General features: G+C 48.3%; 1 pseudogene; it reads left to right on the forward strand.

Moving 5' to 3' along the window:
- The window catches only part of LOC147702260 (uncharacterized), a 42,620-nt pseudogene extending 20,881 nt beyond the window's left edge, over positions 1–21,739 (forward strand).
- Positions 21,740–22,429: the final 690 nt, after the last annotated feature.

Consider the following 22,429-nt stretch of genomic DNA (forward strand, 5'->3'; position numbering starts at 1 on the left):
TAACCATTCCCTGTAGTGCTTCCTGACAAGGGCCCTCCAGAGTTCAGTTGCTAGTTGCAACAATTATATGACCCTGCTCTGACCCTCACAGCAGGCTCATAGAATAGCTACAAGTAGGCCACAAAGGTCCTGGAAAAAGAAATTGCATTGCAACAGAAAGCAAATTACAGATAAGGAAGCAGGTGCCAGACTGGAATTTTAAAACAGTGACACATTAATAAATCAACCCCAAATTAATTCATGTCAGTTGAAGCAGGCAGGTGTGCTTGCTTTTCCCCCCCATAATCTACAGTGATGATGAACCAGAGGGTGGCATTGATGCACCAGAGGATGGCATGGGTAAAACAGAGGGTGGCAGGGGTGAAACAGAGGGTTCTGGGAACCTGTGATGATGAACCAGACGTAGAAACAACATAATCGTGACCGTTGCGAGCCGACAAGTAAGTTCGCAATTGCGAACTGGTACAAAACCCTCGTGAACTGGCAGAAATCCTTGCGAACTGGCAGAAATCCTTGCGAACACAAAAAAAAAGTCCGCACATTCGCGAGAATTCGCGGATTTTGCGGATTGCGAGTTCGCAAATTCGCAAAATTCGCGAACGCCAGATTCGCAAAATTCGCCCATGCTTAGTCTGTCTGTTTGAGGGAGGCCTGCACTCCCACTCCCACCATGCCCCCTGTCCCACAGCAGAGCTGGATACAGGCCTCCCCACCCAGGAGCATGTGTCAGCCATTGCACTGTTCCCTTCACCTAACAGGTAGGTAGCAATCTTTCTTTTGATGTCTCACTGTTGGAGGGAGGCCTGCACTATCACTCCCACCAAGCCCCCTGTCCCACAGCAGAGCTGGATACAGGCCTCCCCACCCAGGAGCATGTGTCAGCCATTGCACTGTTCCCTTTACCGAACAGATAGGTAGAAATCTTTCTTGTGATGTCTGTCTGTTGGAGGGAGGCCTGCACTACCACTCCCACCATGCCCCCTGTCCCACAGCTGAGCAGGATAAAGGCCTACCCACCCAGGAGCATGTGTCAGCCATTGCACAGTTCAACAAACAGACTTACAGGTTGGTATCCATCTTGTAATGGAGCACAGTTTGGGGGTGGGAGGCCCTGATTCACCACTCCCAGCATGCCTCCGGGCCCACACTCCAGCAGCATGGAGGCTCCCCCACCCAGGAGTATGTGTCAGCCATTGCACAGTTCAACAAACAGACTTACAGGTTGGTATCCATCTTGTAATGGAGCACAGTTTGGGGGTGGGAGGCCCTGAATCACTACTCCCAGCATGCCCCTGGCCCACAGCTGAGCAGGATACAGGCCTCCCCACCCAGGAGCATGTGTCAGCCATTGCACAGTTCAACAAACAGACTTACAGGTCGGTATCCATCTTGTAATGGAGCACAGTTTGGGGGTGGGAGGCCCTGATTCACCACTCCCAGCATGCCCCCTGGCCCACACTCCAGCAGCATGGAGGCCTCCCCCACCAAGGAGCATGTGTCAGCAATTGCACAGTTCAACAAACAGACTTACAGGTCGGTATCCATCTTGTAATGGAGCACAGTTTGGAGGTGGGAGGCCCTGAATCACCACTCCCAGCATGCCCCCTGTCCCACAGCTGAGCTTGATACAGGCCTCCCCACCCAGGAGCATGTGTCAGCCATTGCACAGTTCAACAAACAGACTTACAGGTCGGTATCCATCTTGTAATGGAGCACAGTTTGGGGGTGGGAGGCCCTGAATCACCACTTTCAGCATGCCCACTGTCCCACAGCTGAGCAGGATACAGGCCTCCCCACCCAGGAGCATGTGTCAGCCATTGCACAGTTCAACAAACAGACTTACAGGTCGGTATTAAGCGTGGGCGGAAAATCCGTTCCGCTCGCGGATTTTGCGGATTTTCGGGAAATCCGCAATCCGCGAGATTTGCGGATTTCCCGCAAAATCCGCAAATTCGCACGCAGCGGATTTTTTTGGCGGCGCGCGGCGTTGGTGATACAATTTTTGCGGCGCGCGGCGTTTATCATCGTTTGCCGAGTTGTTTTTTTCGATAGTTTGCGAGTGCTGCGCCATTTTGGATCTTGCTGTGTGATCCCGCGGGAATTGGCGAGCGCGATTACGTCATCGCGGCTTGCCAGCGAGAGTTTGTCAACGCGAGTACGGCGAGATCACGTCTCGCGGTACTTCGCAAATTGCGAGATTTGAGATGCGGCGCGCGAAAATATAAATTTGCAATTCTGCACAAGAAATCCACCAGCAAGCAGCATAAACCTTCTAGAAATGATGATTTTTATGTGAATAACTCCTTAGTTTGACATTTGCCTGCACTTTTTTAGCGAGGAGTCCATTTTGGGGAGGGGGGCAGGGGGGTGGGAGGAAGGAAGTGCCCCATAGTCTTCAACTTCCTGTTCCTGTTCAGCAGGCTCCTCCCAGTGCTTTGTCCATCTCCTGGTCACTTTTCATTCGGATGTGGACCTGGAAGGATTACCTTTTGTGGATGCTGCTGGATCTTTGGATTTGAGGCCTTTTTGACTTTCTTTGGATCACTGTTGGATTAGAAATTTTACAAGTAAGTTTGTTTGGGGCATTACAGTTGCTGCAACTAAAATTTTGGGATTTTCGATTTTTGGGCTGTTTTGGGGCCTTTTCCCAGGGGTACTCAGTGGTGGGTGGACTGATTCTTTCTGTGGGTTGTCTTGAATTTAAACATCATGGAGGCCATAGATGAATTGGGATTGTGCTGATTTTTCTGTGTTTTTCGATTTTTTTTTTTTGTAAAATTTTGTGTTTTTCGATTTTTGACCTGTTGTTGGGGCCTTGACCAGGGGTAGTGAGTGGTGCATGGGGCCTAGTCTTTCTGTGGGCTGTCTTGAATTTAAACATCATGGATGGAATGGGATTGTGCTGATTTTGCAGTGTTTTTCGATTTTTGGGGGTGTTCATGGGGAGGGACATGCCATGTGGCTGGTGGCCATTTTGAGTGCAGCTACAGGCACTTGCCATGTGCTGGCAGGCAAGTGGCCATTTTGAATGCAGGCTTTGTTGTTAGGCCTCCAACCATTTTCCCTACTTTTCAACCTTTATTTATGCCAGGGGTAGTGAGTCTTGCATGGGCCTAGTATTTCTGTGGGTTGTCTTGAATTTAAACATCATGGAGGCCATAGATGAATTGGGATTGTGCTGATTTTTCTGTGTTTTTCGATTTTTTTTTTTTGTAAAATTTTGTGTTTTTCGATTTTTGACCTGTTGTTGGGGCCTTGACCAGGGGTAGTGAGTGGTGCATGGGGCCTAGTCTTTCTGTGGGCTGTCTTGAATTTAAACATCATGGATGGAATGGGATTGTGCTGATTTTGCAGTGTTTTTCGATTTTTGGGGGTGTTCATGGGGAGGGACATGCCATGTGGCTGGTGGCCATTTTGAGTGCAGCTACAGGCACTTGCCATGTGCTGGCAGGCAAGTGGCCATTTTGAATGCAGGCTTTGTTGTTAGGCCTCCAACCATTTTCCCTACTTTTCAACCTTTATTTATGCCAGGGGTAGTGAGTCTTGCATGGGCCTAGTATTTCTGTGGGTTGTCTTGAATTTAAACATCATGGAGGCCATAGATGAATTGGGATTGTGCTGATTTTTCTGTGTTTTTCGATTTTTTTTTTTTGTAAAATTTTGTGTTTTTCGATTTTTGACCTGTTGTTGGGGCCTTGACCAGGGGTAGTGAGTGGTGCATGGGGCCTAGTCTTTCTGTGGGCTGTCTTGAATTTAAACATCATGGATGGAATGGGATTGTGCTGATTTTGCAGTGTTTTTCGATTTTTGGGGGTGTTCATGGGGAGGGACATGCCATGTGGCTGGTGGCCATTTTGAGTGCAGCTACAGGCACTTGCCATGTGCTGGCAGGCAAGTGGCCATTTTGAATGCAGGCTTTGTTGTTAGGCCTCCAACCATTTTCCCTACTTTTCAACCTTTATTTATGCCAGGGGTAGTGAGTCTTGCATGGGCCTAGTATTTCTGTGGGTTGTCTTGAATTTAAACATCATGGAGGCCATAGATGAATTGGGATTGTGCTGATTTTTCTGTGTTTTTCAATTTTTTTTTTTTGTAAAATTTTGTGTTTTTCGATTTTTGACCTGTTGTTGGGGCCTTGACCAGGGGTAGTGAGTGGTGCATGGGGCCTAGTCTTTCTGTGGGCTGTCTTGAATTTAAACATCATGGATGGAATGGGATTGTGCTGATTTTGCAGTGTTTTTCGATTTTTGGGGGTGTTCATGGGGAGGGACATGCCATGTGGCTGGTGGCCATTTTGAGTGCAGCTACAGGCACTTGCCATGTGCTGGCAGGCAAGTGGCCATTTTGAATGCAGGCTTTGTTGTTAGGCCTCCAACCATTTTCCCTACTTTTCAACCTTTATTTATGCCAGGGGTAGTGAGTCTTGCATGGGCCTAGTATTTCTGTGGGTTGTCTTGAATTTAAACATCATGGAGGCCATAGATGAATTGGGATTGTGCTGATTTTTCTGTGTTTTTCGATTTTTTTTTTTGTAAAATTTTGTGTTTTTCGATTTTTGACCTGTTGTTGGGGCCTTGACCAGGGGTAGTGAGTGGTGCATGGGGCCTAGTCTTTCTGTGGGCTGTCTTGAATTTAAACATCATGGATGGAATGGGATTGTGCTGATTTTGCAGTGTTTTTCGATTTTTGGGGGTGTTCATGGGGAGGGACATGCCATGTGGCTGGTGGCCATTTTAAGTGCAGCTACAGGCACTTGCCATGTGCTGGCAGGCAAGTGGCCATTTTGAATGCAGGCTTTGTTGTTAGGCCTCCAACCATTTTCCCTACTTTTCAACCTTTATTTATGCCAGGGGTAGTGAGTCTTGCATGGGCCTAGTATTTCTGTGGGTTGTCTTGAATTTAAACATCATGGAGGCCATAGATGAATTGGGATTGTGCTGATTTTTCTGTGTTTTTCAATTTTTTTTTTTGTAAAATTTTGTGTTTTTCGATTTTTGACCTGTTGTTGGGGCCTTGACCAGGGGTAGTGAGTGGTGCATGGGGCCTAGTCTTTCTGTGGGCTGTCTTGAATTTAAACATCATGGATGGAATGGGATTGTGCTGATTTTGCAGTGTTTTTCGATTTTTGGGGGTGTTCATGGGGAGGGACATGCCATGTGGCTGGTGGCCATTTTGAGTGCAGCTACAGGCACTGGCCATGTGCTGGCAGGCAAGTGGCCATTTTGAATGCAGGCTTTGTTGTTAGGCCTCCAACCATTTTGCCTACTTTTCAACCTTTATTTATGCCCAGGGGTAGTGAGTCTTGCATGGGCCTAGTCTTTCTGTGGGTTGTCTTGAATTTAAACATTATGGAGGGCATGGATGGATTGGGATTGTGCTGATTTTGCAGTGTTTTTCGATTTTTTTGTGCTCTATAACTGAACTGATGTTCCTCTGTCTTCCATTTTTTTTAGGTGCACAAGACTCAAGAGAACCACCAGTGCCAGGAAGAAGTCCTGCAGCGGTGTGTGTGTGCAGCATAACGTCACGCGACGTCACGTCTGGCCTCAGACAACTCTACAATTCGTGCAACTGCGGCCTGCTGTCTGACCTGCTCTGAAGAAGATGGCCCCAAAGAAACTTCTCCGTAGCTCCTCTAGCAAGAAAGTTGCTAGTAAGGAGCAGAAGAAGCAAGTTACCAAGGAGGCTGGTGTGCCACCCACCACTTTTTTTGGGAGCAAAAAAAAAAGTACGCCTGCAGCAGCAGGATCTGCTGGGGACCAACCTGAGAGCAGCACCCCTGCTCCATTGGGTTCAGTGCCTCCACCACCACGCCAACTTAAGTCAAAGCCCTTGAGTGCTTCAGAGGCAGTCAGTGTACTTCTCCAATCACCATCGACCAGTGATGTTGGCTCATCGCAAGAAAGTAGCAGCAATGTCCCTGAATCAACACAGGTTGTTGTAACTCATCTGACAAGTGTTGAACAACCACAGCCGCAACAACAACACCATGTGCAAGTACACGCCCAAGTACATGTGGAAGGAGAGGCAGCAAAAGGAGATGCGCAAGCAAAGGTGCATGGACGTTCACAAGTGCCCACAATAGTTGTTCCTCCCGAAGTAGGGGCACATTTGGAAATCGACAATGAAGCTGAGGTATCATTGGAAGCCACTCCTCCTGATGATCATTCATTGTCTTCCACATCCCTAGCAAGGAAAAGATCAAGGGGGGTGTCTACATCTTCTTCAAGCCCACCTCGTTCTGGTGCAAGTGATCTGTCTTGGGAACCACGACAACTGCGGTCTGACAGTGAGGCAGAGGCACACCATGATCTGCCACCGGTACCTAAGCGTAAAAGGAAGGTCGTCCAAAAACTCAAACCTATGGAGTGTGATGAGGCTCAACAAGAAGTGACAGATACTGCTGGTGATGAAGCCTCTCACGATGACGACGAGGCAGTCATCACAAAGGTCACTGCAGCCCCACCGGGCATGCAGCAAAGAGACATTTTGACCCTATCCCGAGAAGCTGCTGAGCGTGATGATGATGTCGGCGAGGAGGCAATGGAAATGGAATCATTAGATTTGGAGTTAAGTAGTACACCAAAACCTACCGCTTCCATATTTCTTCCTCGCAAGAAGGTACCCACCTCGTCCTCGACCTCAATTCGTGGTGGTGAAAGTGCAAAACGTACTGAAGTTCGGCAATCCACATCCTCCACTTCATCTGTCATTAGCAGCAGGACCACCACCACCAGTATCGCCGCCTCCTCCGGCCCCCGAAGACATTTCAAGTCTCCAGTTTGGGACTTCTTTAGTGTTTGCCCAAAAAAGGAAAACGTAGCCATTTGTAGCCTTTGTAAGCTTCGATATAGTCGTGGTAAGCTTGGTTCTAACTATGGTACCGGAGGCCAGAGAGGTCATCTTGAGAGAAGGCACCCTGTCGAATGGTTTCCGCACCTAGAGGCGGTCAAGAAAGCCGGAATTGCACGTAATGAAAACGTTGATTTGTCATCTGCTGATGACGAGGAGGTAGAAGAAGACGATTCAAACACTTCACTTACACCCAGTTCCCATGTCAGCAGCACACCCCATGGGAGCCACACTAAGAGTGTGGGAGAGAGTGAGACATCAATGCGGAAAAGTACATCAGCGAGCGTAACTGGGTCGAAGAGATCATCATCATCCCGTAAATCATTGGTCCAGGGCAACATTAAAAAGATGTTGTTTACAGAAGCGCAATATGAACGCAACCACCCAATGACCCGTCTGTATAACACTAAGCTGGCTAAAATGCTAGCTCTGGACCTTCTCCCTTTTTCTTTTGTAGAAGGGGTTGGTTTTCTAGAATTAGTGACAGTGCTCTGCCCTAAATGGAAGGTTCCTAGCCGGTTCTATTTTGCCCGAGTTGCGGTTCCAGCACTACATGAAGATGTTCTGAAGTTGATTGGGGCAGCTTTGGAGAAGAGTGCTGTTCACACTATACATCTGACAACAGACATGTGGACCAGTGGCGCAGGCGCTGATTACATGTGCATCACTGCACACTGGGTCTCTTTTTCAGGGGCTAAAGCAAAGCTAAACTCAGGTGTTGACACTAACATTGTTTTTAAAGGTGCTCGGAAACATGCAACACTAGCCATGTTTGGTTTGGAGAAACGTCACACAGCAGAAAACATTTTGGATGTCTTTAACACAAAGGTCCTTAACTGTCTGTCCCCACTAAAACGCAAGGTTGGTTATGTTTCCACAGACAATGGCTCCAATATAGTTAAGGCCATGAGGGACGGTTACTATTTCAGAGTGCCGTGTTTGGCGCACTGTATAAACCTGGTTGTCCAAAAATTCTTGGGTAATAAACGCAGTGCAGCGTACAGTGTATTGGACAACTGCCGAAAAATTTGCAAGCATTTCAGGCATTCTTTTAAGGCCCGCAAGCAGCTGAGGAGCATGCTATATCAAAGTCAAATGCCAGTGAAAGCACTCATCCAGGAGGTGGTAACACGTTGGAACTCAACCTTCTACATGCTTGAGCGTCTGTATGAGCAGTATACGCAACTCGATCAATTTTTCTTGAAAGAGGGTATAGAGGAGCTGAGGATGGGTGGGCCGCAATGGAACATAGTTGAAAGCCTAACACGCATGCTTCGTCCTTTTGAGGTCTTCACACGTGCAGTCAGCAAGGAGGACTCTAATTTGGGAAAAGCTATCCCATTGTTGTACATGCTGGAGGACCAACTGAAGGAGGTGTGTTCTGTGTTTCGAAAAGATGACAAAAAGAAAGACTCTTTGCTTCTGGCTGAGACATTATTAGAGCTCCTACAAGGTGATGAACGTCTTCAAAAGATCCACTCAGAACAGCATTACATTTGTGCTACTATTCTGGATCCACGCTACAAAAAGGCGCTGGCAGGCAGAGCATTCTTTCCTTTTGCTGATGAAGATGTTACAAAGTACAAACGTTGGCTAGCCTTGTCAGCCAAGAAGTTTGAAACAGAACGGCTGGAAATTGAAGGAAATGGCAGTACATCAGCAGGCCATCCCCAGTCAAAACAATCCACTTCTGCACCTGTGGCTGTGGCACAAGTGACCTCTCAGCCGTTAAAGACACCGGCAACCGCATCATCTGCACGAAAGGCAGCAGAAACATTGGAGGCTGAAGAGGATTGGCTAGCTCTGCGTGGGTTTGGTTCTCAAAAGGCCAGAGGCACAGCAAGAGCTACGCAAAGTGGAGGAACCTTGGAGGAGGACCTTGAGTCGATGGTGAAGGACTATCTGAATGACTCCACAGAGGTCTATGTTAATTCTGACCCATTGGCGTATTGGCATGGGAAAAAAGAATTGTGGCCACAGCTCACCAACCTGGCTTTAAACTACTTGTCTTGCCCACTCGCAAGTGTGTCTTCTGAACGGGTTTTCAGTGCGGCTGGTGGGATTGTAACTCCCAAACGGAGCCGCCTCTCGCCCAAAAATGTGGAGAGGTTAACAATGATCAAGATGAATCAGCACCTCATACCACCAGATATAAGAGTACGAGAGAGCGTGCCGGATGAAGAGGAGGTGGCCAGCACCATAGATGAGGGAATTTCTACTCTGTCAGGTGGCACTGACCTCACCCGGGCTGAATTCGCAGAGTATGATGACGAAGCCTTATTCTTATTCCTGGACCGTGATTCCGACTCCGAGCCCTGAAAATGAGACAACGAATCAATAACTTTCTTTTTCATCCTTATTCACTTTTATTCCTGTGTGTCTGTCTTTCTTTGTTGTGCACAGTTAATATAATTCAAACTTTAATCAGATAATCACAAAGACAAGCCCATCAGCAGAACTGTCTTCACTTGTTTGCTAATTTATTTGAAGGTGCCGCAGTCTGCATTCCTCAGGTTCACAAGTTCAGAAGAACATGCTCCTCTATCCTCCTCCTCCAGACTCCTATTTCCATCAAAGCAGAGGGCTGGTTTACGCCCAATGAAGAAAGACTCAGCACTTGTGGGGGTGTTGTTCTACCTCTTTGCAGGTGAGTTGACGGGTCTGGGGGCCATTGCTGGGAAGCACTAAAAGTGGTTTGTGCCAAATCCGAGGCGGACATTTTTTTGTGTTTTTGATGACTTGCTTGCCTTTGAGGTGCTCTTAGGGGGGGTTCCGTCTGTTTGTGGGTGAGTTTCATGGTCTGAGAGCACTGCTGGGACACTCTAATCTTGATTGCATTTGCTTTTCAGGAAATCCGTCGTGCCAACCCCGACTTATGGCCCAGCTACGCAGCGCGTTTGGACCGAAGGCCCAGAAATATTGCAAGTATGAGAGTTTGCTTTTGGCCTGTTTGGGGGTGTTATACTTCTTGGCGGGTGGGTTGCCGGGTCTTGGGGCATTCCTGGGAAGGTCTAATACCGGGTAGAAGTGGTTGGGACTAAATCCAGGCCGATTTTTTTTTGGGCTATTTCAGACATTTTGCTCTATGTAGCGTTTTCGGGGGCCTGTTTGGGGGGCTTCCTGGTGTTTCTGGGTGAGTTTCGTGGTCTGGGAGCACTGCTGGGACACTCTAATCTTGATTGCATTTGCTTTTCAGGAAATCCGTCGTGCCAACCCCGACTTATGGCCCAGCTACGCAGCGCGTTTGGACCGAAGGCCCAGAAATATTGCAAGTATGAGATTTTGCTTTTGGCCTGTTTGGGGGTGTTATGCTTCTTGGCGGGTGGGTTGCCGGGTCTTGGGGCATTCCTGGGAAGGTCTAATACCGGGTAGAAGTGGTTGGGACAAAATCCAGGCCGATTTTTTTTGGGCTATTTCAGACATTTTGCTCTATGTAGCGTTTTCGGGGGCCTGTTTGGGGGGCTTCCTGGTGTTTGCGGGTGAGTTTCGTGGTCTGGGAGCACTGCTGGGACACTCTAATCTTGATTGCATTTGCTTTTCAGGAAATCCGTCGTGCCAACCCCGACTTATGGCCTAGCTACGCAGCGCGTTTGGACCGAAGGCCCAGAAATATTGCAAGTATGAGATTTTGCTTTTGGCCTGTTTGGGGGTGTTATGCTTCTTGGCGGGTGGGTTGCCGGGTCTTGGGGCATTCCTGGGAAGGTCTAATACCGGGTAGAAGTGGTTGGGACAAAATCCAGGCCGATTTTTTTTGGGGCTATTTCTGACATTTTGCTCTATGTAGCGTTTTCGGGGGCCTGTTTGGGGGGCTTCCTGGTGTTTGCGGGTGAGTTTCGTGGTGTGGGAGCACTGCTGGCTATATATACTTTACTTTGCAAGAGGTTTGAAGCAAATCCATGGTGGCTGAGGGGACTTAGGGCCTAGCTGCAGAGCGCGCGCGGAGTGATTTGGGAAATTTGTGAAAAAGTGACTAAGTCCCCATTTTTGTACTTTTGCTCTTTGGCTGTTTGGGGGTCTTCTACTCGTTTTCTCCTGGGTTGACGGCTCTGGGGCCATTGCTGGGAAGCTCTAATACCGGATAAAAGTGTTTTGGACCAAATCCCAGGCGGAATTTTTTTTGTGTTTTTGATGACTTGCTTGCCTTTGAGGTGCTCTTAGGGGGGGTTCCGTCTGTTTGCGGGTGAGTTTCGTGGTCTGGGAGCACTGCTGGGACACTCTAATCTTGATTGCATTTGCTTTTCAGGAAATCCGTCGTGCCAACCCCGACTTATGGCCTAGCTACGCAGCGCGTTTGGACCGAAGGCCCAGAAATATTGCAAGTATGAGATTTTGCTTTTGGCCTGTTTGGGGGTGTTATGCTTCTTGGCGGGTGGGTTGCCGGGTCTTGGGGCATTCCTGGGAAGGTCTAATACCGGGTAGAAGTGGTTGGGACAAAATCCGCGCGGAAAAGCCTTTAGTTTTGGCACTTTTTGTAACTTAGGGTTCGTTAGGGTTAGCCCTAGCAGCAGGATTGCATGTGTATCGGGGTGTTCTAGATTTTTCAAACTGAGTTCTGGGGTCTTAGAGCACTCGTGAGAATGTGTAATTTTGGTTGCAAGTCATTTGAAGAAAATCCATGGTGGGAAAGGGGGGATTTGGCATAGTTAAAGAAAGCCTTTGCCACTATTCTTAACTTAGGGTTCGTTAGGGTTAGCAGTATTTCTATTGCATGTGTTTGAGTGGGGGGGATTTCGAGTCTTGGAGCGATGCTGGCTATGGCTACTTTTGCTTGGTTGCTTGCAAGTGGTTTGAATACAATCCACGGGGGGTAATGGGTAATTAGGGTACTTCGGCCTACTTTTACTTTCAAAGTAAGTTTTGTCTCCAGTTTTCTGCTAGGCCTCGTTTTTTGGGTGGGAGCACTGCTAGGAAGATCTATTTTTGTTCTAAAACACAGTTTACAGTACACCTAGCTTGAGGGGCAAGATCCGCTACATTAATTTGCCCATACTTACTTATCCTTCAAAAGGTGACTCAGAGTACGCACTTTCAAAAACATTGTACTGTCTGTCTACTAGGAAAAACAAATTGTGACTTTTTGCACTCCACAGCCTACATACCTTATATTTATTTATCAGTGGTGTTGTAATATTATATCACTTCCTGTTTTTCGTTGAATAATTACAGGCCGGGTTTCAGTCTCTGCAATGGGGAAAAAAGGATGGAGTCAGGCTTCACAGTAGCGAGCCACAATTCAGCATCAGGCAGGCAGTGGACAGGGTGTCTTCTGGTGACCAACATCGGTGGACGAAGCGTCGGCTGCAATGGAGGAGTGCCGCTAATAGGAGGATTTTTTTTCTGCGGGCAACTTACTTACCACTTCCAACAGGACCACAACAACCACATAGATACAGTATCCCTTGCCTTTTTCTCTGACTGTGACTGCATTTCTTTGCTCTCTCTCGGCTTCTACATTGATCCCTTAACACATCACTTAGTCCACTCCACTATCTGCACCACACATAGTCATTTGTAAGTGCTCCTACGTAATTCGCAAGTCGCAGCACGCCCCAGGCCGTAGAGGACTGGGATGGCCCCAATGATGAAGCATGTCACCAAGGGGCAACCCTGGTGAGTGAGGGGACACCTAGAAAAAAAGCAATTTCTCCTTTTTTATCTACTATACCTTCTGTCAGGTTACGCAGCCCCTAAGCGCCTACCGTACTATGAAACTACATTTCCCATGAGTAGGCGGGAGACTTGCAGACTATTTAGTGAGACTATATGAGAGTACCCTTGTATGTTAGGACATCACTTCACTGATGCCTGTCTTGTCTTCTCTTACAGGTATCCTTTCCCTGCTGACCCTACCTTTACCCATCCCACATTTTTTATTTTAGTTTGTTATTTTTCTCCCTCGCCTAATGCCTCGAACACCCTGTGTTTACACTTCTGGGTGTTGGTGACATTTGGAGGTGGAACCATATTTGCATCGACTGGATCACGGGGAGTAAACGTGACACCTTCCAGACCAACCCCATTGAGTGTTGTTGTGAATGGATTTATAGTGACCAGCAAGGCTCTCGGGTATCTGGCTACAGAGACCTTATGTTGAATATAGTTATCAATAATTCCACACAGGCCCTGTACTGTCGCATTCTTTCTTTCCACAGTTGTCGATGATATATTCTTACTCTGCTTGACAAAGAACCATTGCTAATGTGAAAGAACTTCAACCGAATTAGTAGTTATACTTTACCATTTGTTAGGCTACAATGTGGCACTGCTCTACTGTACTTCTGTCACCTGCTATATTCTCAGTTGTACCGTTGAATTGCTCAGGAGGACAAACCAGATTTCATTTTCTTTTTTTTCATAGGCATGCAACTGCCACTGTGTCACACCACTACTACCACCGCTATGAGGAAATTTTATCCGACCAAGATTGCCAACGTTATTCGGTGTTTCCCGTGGAGCCAGCCCTGGGCCTAGCCCTACTTTCAAACACAAATTACAGGTAAGATAAGCGTTTGGTGGTTTGGGGGTATAATGGAGTATTAGTACGAGAGACGAGAGCCTGAAGGTAGTACTACTAAAGTCCTAGGACTCTTGGATTCACTTCACTTAGTCTGTGAGAGGCACTTAGTGTTGAAAACATTTGGGCATTTACACTTAAAGGAAGAAAATGGAACTAAACTTTCAGGAAAACAGTCAACGTTAAACCCCCACCCACCAGGCAAGCAGTAAAAAACAGGTATGCTCAGATAAAGTTTGAAAAAGTATATTTATATCCCTAACAAAATAATCTCCCGCAAGACCCTCCCTAACCCCAACGATTGTCCTTCAAAAGTCCCCAAAAACCCAACTCCCAATTCCCACCCCCCAAAAGTCTCTAAAAAAGGGGCAAGGGACACTATGGGTGGATGCTGTTCACTTTTTGGGCCAGGGCATCATGCTCCTCGCGGAGCAAGGCGAGCTCCTGCTGAAGGCGGGACACCATCAGGGTGGTGCGGCGCAGGCGTGCCTTCACTGCCTTGCAGGTGCAAGGCCTGTGAGAAGCAGCTGTTGGCCTTGCTGCTCGGCGGTGGCGTTTGCCTTTGGCAGCCCGGCTCAGTCTCGGTGGACCACTGTGCTGGGTCACGGTGGCAGCCGGTGAGGCCACGGAGGACGACGTTGTCGTTGTTGTCGACCGCACACTTTCCACGTCCTCCAGGGCCACCAGCCGCCGATATTCCGCAACAGTGGCCTCGATTCTCCGTTGCCGGGCCGCTCTAGCCAGCTCCTTCCTCCTTGTTCGTTTGGAAGGAGAACCTATATGAAGAAAGAAAGACATAGTCTGTAACCAATGCTCTTTAAGATTAACTCAATCATTCAGCAGAAATGTGTGCTGCAGTACAACTAGCAACTTGCAAGCGCATTACATAACTATTGAGGCCAGTATCTATCTAACCTCACACTTCTTCATCCTTGCTCTAACATTCGTGGGAGTTTAAGGAACAAATTCTATGAGCACTGTGGACTTCCATTGGAGTCGACTATGAAAGTACACCAGTCTTATTCTTCTTCTTGTCTCTTGTTTTGGAAAATTGGTACGTTATTTTCTGCAAGCCGGCATAATGCCAGCGCGGTAAACTTGCACCCGAGAAAAAGAGACGCACGCCATGAGGAGTGACCTAGACTTGCGTTGCCGTTGCGTTACTGTACCCGTCCAGTACATGCAGGTGGTGAATCTCTTACTTTTCTATTACGGGTGGCACTGAGAATACTCTGTTACAACTCAAGGGCTACTGCTTAATTAATTTAACTTTCACCCTACAGTGGAAATGAGTACTAGAAATGGAAAATTGAAGAAGATAAATAATCTGATTATCTATCACTTCACATGGGATGTTTTTGCTTATATATGGGATGACTTTAGGTGCTTTGCTTTTTATTGAGTGACAGGCAGTGATACATCCACACATGAATGACTGAGTACTACTAAACTTATTAAGAGAGGTAGGGAGTGGCCACCATAATAACCGGATCTATGCAGTGCTTGCAATACAAACTACTGCTACTATTTATGGTAGTATTTGGACAAAATTAAAAGTTCTTTTCCTTGCCTTTCCTACACTGGAACGGACGTGCGGGTGCAGTGTTAGTGTTACATGCTCTTCAAAGTTACACTTAGTTCATCCACTGACCGTCTACTCTCTCTAGATCATGGGTACCACAAACTTTCTCTCAGGGGCTACATTTACAGTGTAGTTTGGGGCCGAGGGCCGCACTGGTGGGGGCGGAGTCAGAGGGGGCGGGGCTAAAGCAAAACGATAACTTGTGACCATGAGGTTGCACACAGGTCCCTGCAGCAGATGCCCTCATCCACTGAGCCACCAGACCCAGCATTTACATACATCTCTCTCCCTCCTGCTGTCCCTCCTGCCCTCCCTCCATCTCTCTCTCCCTCCTGCCCTCCCTCTCCCTCTGTCATCTCACTGTGTGTGTGTCTATCTGTGTCAGCCTTCAGCCCGGGTTGAGACCGCTTCCTCAACGCGCACACACAGACAACAACACCAAAGTACTTAACAGGTCTTTAAAAGACCATTAACATATTATTGAGGCTTTGTTTGTTTTAGCGCCCCTGCTTCTCCACCCTGACAATCACTGCTTGCCCGGCCCCACAGAGCAGAGGCTTAGTTCTATTTCACCTCTTTGTGGCCTTGCATCTCCACTCTGCTCTGTGGGGGCCGGGGGAGCAGTGATTGTCAGAGTGGAGATGCAGGGGCGCTAACAGGTGAAATACAAAAAAGCCTCTGCTCTGTGGGGGCCGGGGGAGCAGTGATTGTCTGCAAGGTCAGCGCACCGCCAACGAAGGCTTGCCGGGCCACCACCGGCCCGCGGGCCGTACTAGGAGTACCCCTGCTCTAGATACACATATGCTATCTAAGAGTCAGATAGTAGCATGATCCAGGTATATGGACACATACAGTTTCTGTGTCACCCACCCAGGCTGTTGTCCTTCCACCCATCATTGCTTCATCATTCACCCAGCCATGCATCTCATATTCTTGCCTTCCCAGCTAGTCTTCAATCTCAATAAGTAAGGAATATATAAGAGCTTACCTCTGGCCGCCACCACCACCGTCTCAACTCTCACAGCTGCCGCCGCCGCCTCCTCCCCTGAAGCATCGCCCGATTCGCCCTCCGCCTCGGTGTCGAGCACCACCACCTCCACACTGGCCCCGCCACCAGATGTTCCACCTACAAAGTACATTTAAGAATGTTAGAATAAAGCAGTCACTAGTATTTGGTCTAGGAATGAAGACATGTGAAAACAATGTAATTTGTGACTGTCGTTAAAGTTAAAAAAAAATGTCCCTTTTTCCAGGGAAGGTTGTCTTGCTGCACTTTTTGGCACAACTGATGAAGGCTGTTTTTTTAACACGCACCATTTTTCTCCACACAGACAGAAGATGGACTTCTAACAACAAGATCAAGTTGAAACCAGGTGAGAGCTCGGCTCGACCACAAGAAATGTCTTCAATTAATCGTCAGCACTAACCACTTTTCCATTATCAGTTAAACGTTTAGTTTTATTATGACTTCATTTTAATAAATGTGTTTACTTTTAATAAAGCTTTTAAAGTTAAATACAATCTGTGTTTTTTGGTCCAGACTAGAGTGACTGAGCGAAAGGTTTTGCAATTTTTGCAAGCATGAGTCCAGATAGAACACTTCAAAAGACATTATGGACAATCCCAGAGGACTGCACTAAGTTGATAGAGCTATTGCTGACTAGAATCATGGGAGTTTCGCCAACCGTGCAATCTTAGTTAGCTACACAGACAGACTAATAAGAATAATCTAGTAATACCACAGGGAGTCATAGTAGAGGCAGGATAAGAATTTAGATACAGTCTACAAGAAGAGCAAAGACAATTTTGAAAAAAGTCAAATGAGGAACGCTAGGAAAAATAGGTACTAGTCTAAAATGAAAACTTACTGGGGCCAGCAGAGGAGCCCTCGCCTGCCCGATCCTGGCCCTGTTGATGAACAGCATCCGCCGCCTGCTGCTCCTGTGTCCTCCTCTCGCCCCTGGGGGGAGCTGACGTACAACATGAAAGAAAGAACAGAAAACATGGATGATTGTTGCTTGTCAATGTCAACCAAATCAAACATTTCAAAAGAACAATAACAAAATATTTCTGCGAAATTATATTGATTATGGTTACTTTTCATTTATATGCGGACCTGTGACTTCGAAAGTCACGTAACTCACTAAACAAAGTACTGAAACGTTCACCTAGGACTGGCAGGCAGCAGTCCGCAGGCAAGACGCAAAGTGACAGACAAACTCCATTGTGATTTCAGTCAGATCAGTGACAACACTAACAGTTGCCTGCTACATTACCAGTCATTTAAATAGTCAAACTATCAATCCACCGCCACTATTTTTCTTATTGTCAGGGTTACAAAGGAAGGGGCAGATTTAAGCCCTTGCGGCTCTTTTGCGCCGTTCTTGCGTGACTTTTGTGACGCAGCAGCTAAACAAAAAAGGGCGCCATGGTGCGGCGTATAATATTATAACAACGTGACGCATTTGGGAGATGCATCCCGTTATAAAGCCCTGCGCCATCAGGGGGCGTTCCGGCGCAAGGGAGGGCATTCCTGCGCTGGAACACATCCTAATAGTGGCTGAGGGAAATCTACAAAATATCAATCAGTCACCTTTAGGACAATGATGCGTCACACAAACCCTGCACCTGCTTGAAGCAGACGTACGGCTTGACCCAGCATTGGGGAGATAGGGTACCCCAGAGCATTGATGGAGCTGCGCCATCGTTGCGACGCAACTCCAGCAGTAAAGCTTCGGTGACGTTTTGGGCCCATGGGGCGCCGCATTGCAAATACGGCGCACCATGTTTGGTGGTGGTAGCGGGCCGCACAATTAATGGCGCATCCCTGCTACTTTGCAGGGATGCGACGGTAATTGCAATTCTGCCCCTTAGGGGCATACTTACTTACGCGTTCTGGCGCATCTCCAGAGATGCGCCAGATCAAATGCGTCACGCAAAACTACCCTTGCGACACGGCAGATGTGCCTCATTTACAATGCGGCGCGCCCTGGCGCAAGGGTAGGCACTTGCGTGACGCATCTCGTCACGTAAGAGCGGCGCATCGCTGGAGTCACGTCGCCAACGCAATGCAACTCCAGTAATGCTCAGGGCCACCCAATACTTTACATGCTGTGTCAGTCCTTTCGCCTGCTTCGAGCAGACATAAGGAATTGAATTGACGTAGCAGCGTCGCAGAAGTGCCTGCGTTAAATCTTGTAGATTTCACGCAGGCAATTTTGCGAGGCGCACAGCCGCTGGACCGCCCACCCTGCGTACTAGGAACGCACCCATTGTGGTGCAGGCCCATGGCTTTATAACGTGACGCATCTCCCTAGATGCGTCATGCTGTAAATGACTTGCAGGGATGCGGCACGTTTACGCCGCTGTTGCGTCACGCAAGGCAACGTAAACGTGGCGCAAGGGGCTTGTAAATGTAATCTGCCCCCTAGTGTCTAGCATTACGCAGTTCTGTTAAGTACACTCATACATAATAGTTACTCAGGCCAATGAGACCACGAAATAGAAAACAAATAAGCATAGTAGCAACCCCACTGAGAAGGAGAGCAGTGCACCTGAAATGCACAGAAGATTTTGAAATATAATTTAACTACAATGTAATCGTCATCAGCGGCATTATTGGCTTGCTCCATGTAAAAAACAAATATTTGCAATACAACAACACAGAGCAGGAGAAAACATCATAGTAGTGAGTGATTAAATGCCAATGGCTACTACTACTCACCAAGGCCGGGGATCTCCAAGCCGAGCTGGTCCAGCAGGTCGCGCTCGCGGTCCAGGAGGTCCGTCCAGCGATGGGTGACCTGGCTGTAGGTGCGCTGGACCCCGTAGAGGTGGGATATGGCCCAGCACACCTTCTCCCACCGCTTCCGGCGCTCCCGCATGTTATAGCCGCCGGCCGCGATCCTGCCGCCTCCCGCGATGGTCCTGGGCAGGCGGCGCTGGACGAAGTAGACCAGCGCGCCCACTTCCTCCGGGCTGAATATCTCCCGGCGCGTCACCTGCTCCCCCCTCGATCTCACGCCTGCTGTCCTGCCACTGGGTCCAGCACTACTCCCCGCCGCCGCTGCGGCCCTCAAGTGCCTGGGCAGCTTCACGGCGCCTGGCTTGACCATGGTCTGGGCAGGTAAGGTAGGAAGAAGTAGAAAATTAAGAAAGAATAGGATAGGGAAGAAGAAAAGAAAAGAGTTTACAAAAGTAGTTTAAAAGTAAAGAAAAATAGCAGAAAAGACAAAAATATACAGCTAGGAAAAGAGAGGGATAGATAAGAAGCAAAATCGTAAAAAAAAAACTGAAAACAAGCAAAGGATGGGAAAGATATCAAGAGGATTAAACACCATGCCCAGACACAGGAAATGAATGAAAAACAAGATGGCCGGCGCCCGTTTCCGAGCGCGAAAGTCAGTTCGCGCGAGATTTTCCTCGCGATCTCGTGCGAACCTCTAGATTTCCCGCGCGATCTCGTGCGAACCTCTACTCGCAATGCGCTTACTGCGCGAGATTATACATAGCGGGCGGAAACGGAAATACGTCACGCAAACAAAATGGCCGCGCCCGTACTCGACCTTGGGGTAAATTCGCGTGTTGCGCTGCAAGCGGCTCGCGAATACTGCAAAAAAACTCGCGAAACAACAAGCCGCAAAAAAATAAAATGCTCATTCGCACGAATTGGCGGCTTCCGCGGTCGGTTTCGCACGACGCCGCGCCCCGCGAATAGCGCGAAAAAAACCGCAAAACGATTTCAGCAAAAGCAAAAGCAATGAGCAGGTGCAAAAGGTCAACCTCATGATTTGTAACGATTCTTTGTATTGCTTCCTGAGGGGGCCCTCCAGAATTCGGTTGCCTGCTTGCAACTATTGTGTGACCCTGCTCTGACCTTAACTGTATGCCACAAAGGTCCTGATTTACAGCTAAAGGAGCAGACAAGCAGGTGCCAGGCTGGAACTTTAAATTCTTTCAGTGACACATTAATTAGCCCCTAATTCATTATTGTCAGTTGGGGCAGGGCAGGTGTTGTAACTAATTTTGCAACAATGAAAGCACTTAGCAAGTGCAAAAGATCACTAATCAGGGCGCACTAAGGAAGCAGGTGCCAGCTAAAAAAATATTCTGTGACACATTAATCAGCCCCAAATTAATTCAGGTCACTTGAGGCAGGGAAGGTGTGCTTTGCTTTGCCAAAAATAATGTACACTGGACAACCAGAGGGTGTGGTGATGAAACAGAGGGTGGCATGGGTGGGCCAGAGGGTGGCATGAGTAGTCAGAGAGTGGCAGTGGTGACAGAGAGTGGCAGTGATGAAGAAGAGTGTCCCAAACAGGTTGGACACGTAGAAACAACAAGTTCGCAAAACTTGCGACCCGACAGGTAAGTTCGCAAATTGCGAAATTGTAAAAACCCTCGCGAACTGGCAGAAACACGGGCGAACACAAAAAAAAAAAAAAATCCGCAAATTCGCGGGAATTCGCGGATTTTGCGGATTGCGAGTTTGCAAATCCGCAAATTCGCGGATTGCCAATCCGCAAAATCCGCTCATGCTTAGTCGGTATCCATCTTGTATTGGAGCACAGTTTGGGGGTGGGAGGCCCTGAATCACCACTCCCAGCATGCCCCCTTGTCCCACAGATGAGCATTATACAGGCCTCCCCACCCAGGAGCATGTGCCAGCCTTTGCACTGTTCACCCTCATTTAACTGGTAGGTAGCTATCTTAACTCTTCCTGATGTGTGTGTGGGAGACCTGCATCCTGAAACGCAGCAACAATTGCATGAAATGCATTGACATCCAACATTTATGAGTTTATGATGTTCCTCTGCACCATAAAATTATACACAGTATTGCCATGAATTGTACTACTGGTTACTTCATATTTGTGTAGTGTACAGATAGTCGTTCATACGCAGCTGACACAATACCTGCACAGTGCCCAACACTGACCATTCCTCATCTACTCCACAGGTGATGAAGAACTCACTGCTGAGGACCACACCAACGACCAGCAGAGCCAGTCTCCGAGCCCGGCACATGGACTCTCAAATGTGGACTCCCAGGACAGTATGGACGATGAGCTCCAGCCCGGCCCATCTGGTGTGCCACAGACCCAGAGGTCAAAGGCCCCCATCCTCCCCACCACCACGTCTGCTGCAACAACAGCGCAGCAGACCTCTGCTGTCATGGCTTCTGCCTCCACCGCAGCCACCACCGTCACCACCGCCACCGCCACTAACACTAACACTAGAACCACCAGTACCACCTGCAGCACCCTCCCTGTCCCAGTGGATGACCAGCCCACAGCAACTACTGTGGAGGGCAGGAGGAGAGTGCATGGACCCATAGTGGCGAGGCAAGAGGTCCGCGGCAGAAGAGCAGGTGGGAGGGTCAGGGCCACCACCAGACCTCGGGAGGAGTAGACACCATCCATGGACCACTTCACCAGAGTAGTGGAGGCCTACCAAGAGGTCCAGGGACAAAGTGGCCGGTCGGATGAACTGTTAAGGGAGCTCATCCTGCTGATGAGGTCCATCGACAACCGCCTTGGACAGATGGTGGACCTCATGGGCCAGCAAGTGGCATTACAGAGGGACAGGCCTGTGTCCCAACCACCACCTCCGTGCCCTCCTGTTGTTCCGCAGGATGACAGTGCACCATCCTCCCCTGCACCAACAGAGAGGGCCGAGTCCCCTGACGCAGGCCCACCACCGCCCAAAAGACCTAGGGGGCATCCAAAGAAGAGCCTGGGAGTCTCCGGAGGCAAAGCACCTGCCACACGCCAGTCACGGAGTCAGCCGTGATGACAACCCTCTTCCCTACTGCATTGACTGTTTGGACTGTCTTTACCCACATTTCCTTGGCAATGTCACCTGTCTGTTGGACTGGGTCACCACATCCATGTGGACTCTACTCTTGCATCTCAGCGAACAGGACTGTCAACTCACTACTCATTCCCCACTGTCATGTAAATATTCCCGCACAAATCACATGTCCACTGCCAAAATAAAATACCTGATGCACCAGATTTTGTGCTGTATCTTTTATAGTGCAATATTTACAATGTAGACAATGTCCATGATGTGTTCAAATGATGTACAGTATGTAGTGCAGGATTCGTCTGTAGAACCTAGGGAGACACAACAGAACAACAGTCACTGGTCTCATTGTGCCATCACAGGCAGAACACTACACAAAACATACACAAGACACTACAGGCATACTAGACAATGGGCTGCAGGTGTGAACAAATAGGGTCCAGCATGCGTTCACATATGCAACGTCAATTTCACTTTTACCACACACAGGTGACTGAACGTGTGCCTGTCTGTTACGTCCGCGCATAGCCCTTCACAACAACAGCAACCACACCATACAATGTACACGTTGTACCTCGTCGCCCACCTCAAGTGAAGTAGCGTTCGATGAGCTGCTGGTGCAGGTCTACTCCTTCATCCTCTCCACTGTCCTCATCACTAGACTTAGGTCCTTGA

The sequence above is a fragment of the Lissotriton vulgaris genome, chromosome 7 (genome assembly GCF_964263255.1).
Source record: "Lissotriton vulgaris chromosome 7, aLisVul1.2, whole genome shotgun sequence".
NCBI classification, from domain to species: domain Eukaryota; kingdom Metazoa; phylum Chordata; class Amphibia; order Caudata; family Salamandridae; genus Lissotriton; species Lissotriton vulgaris.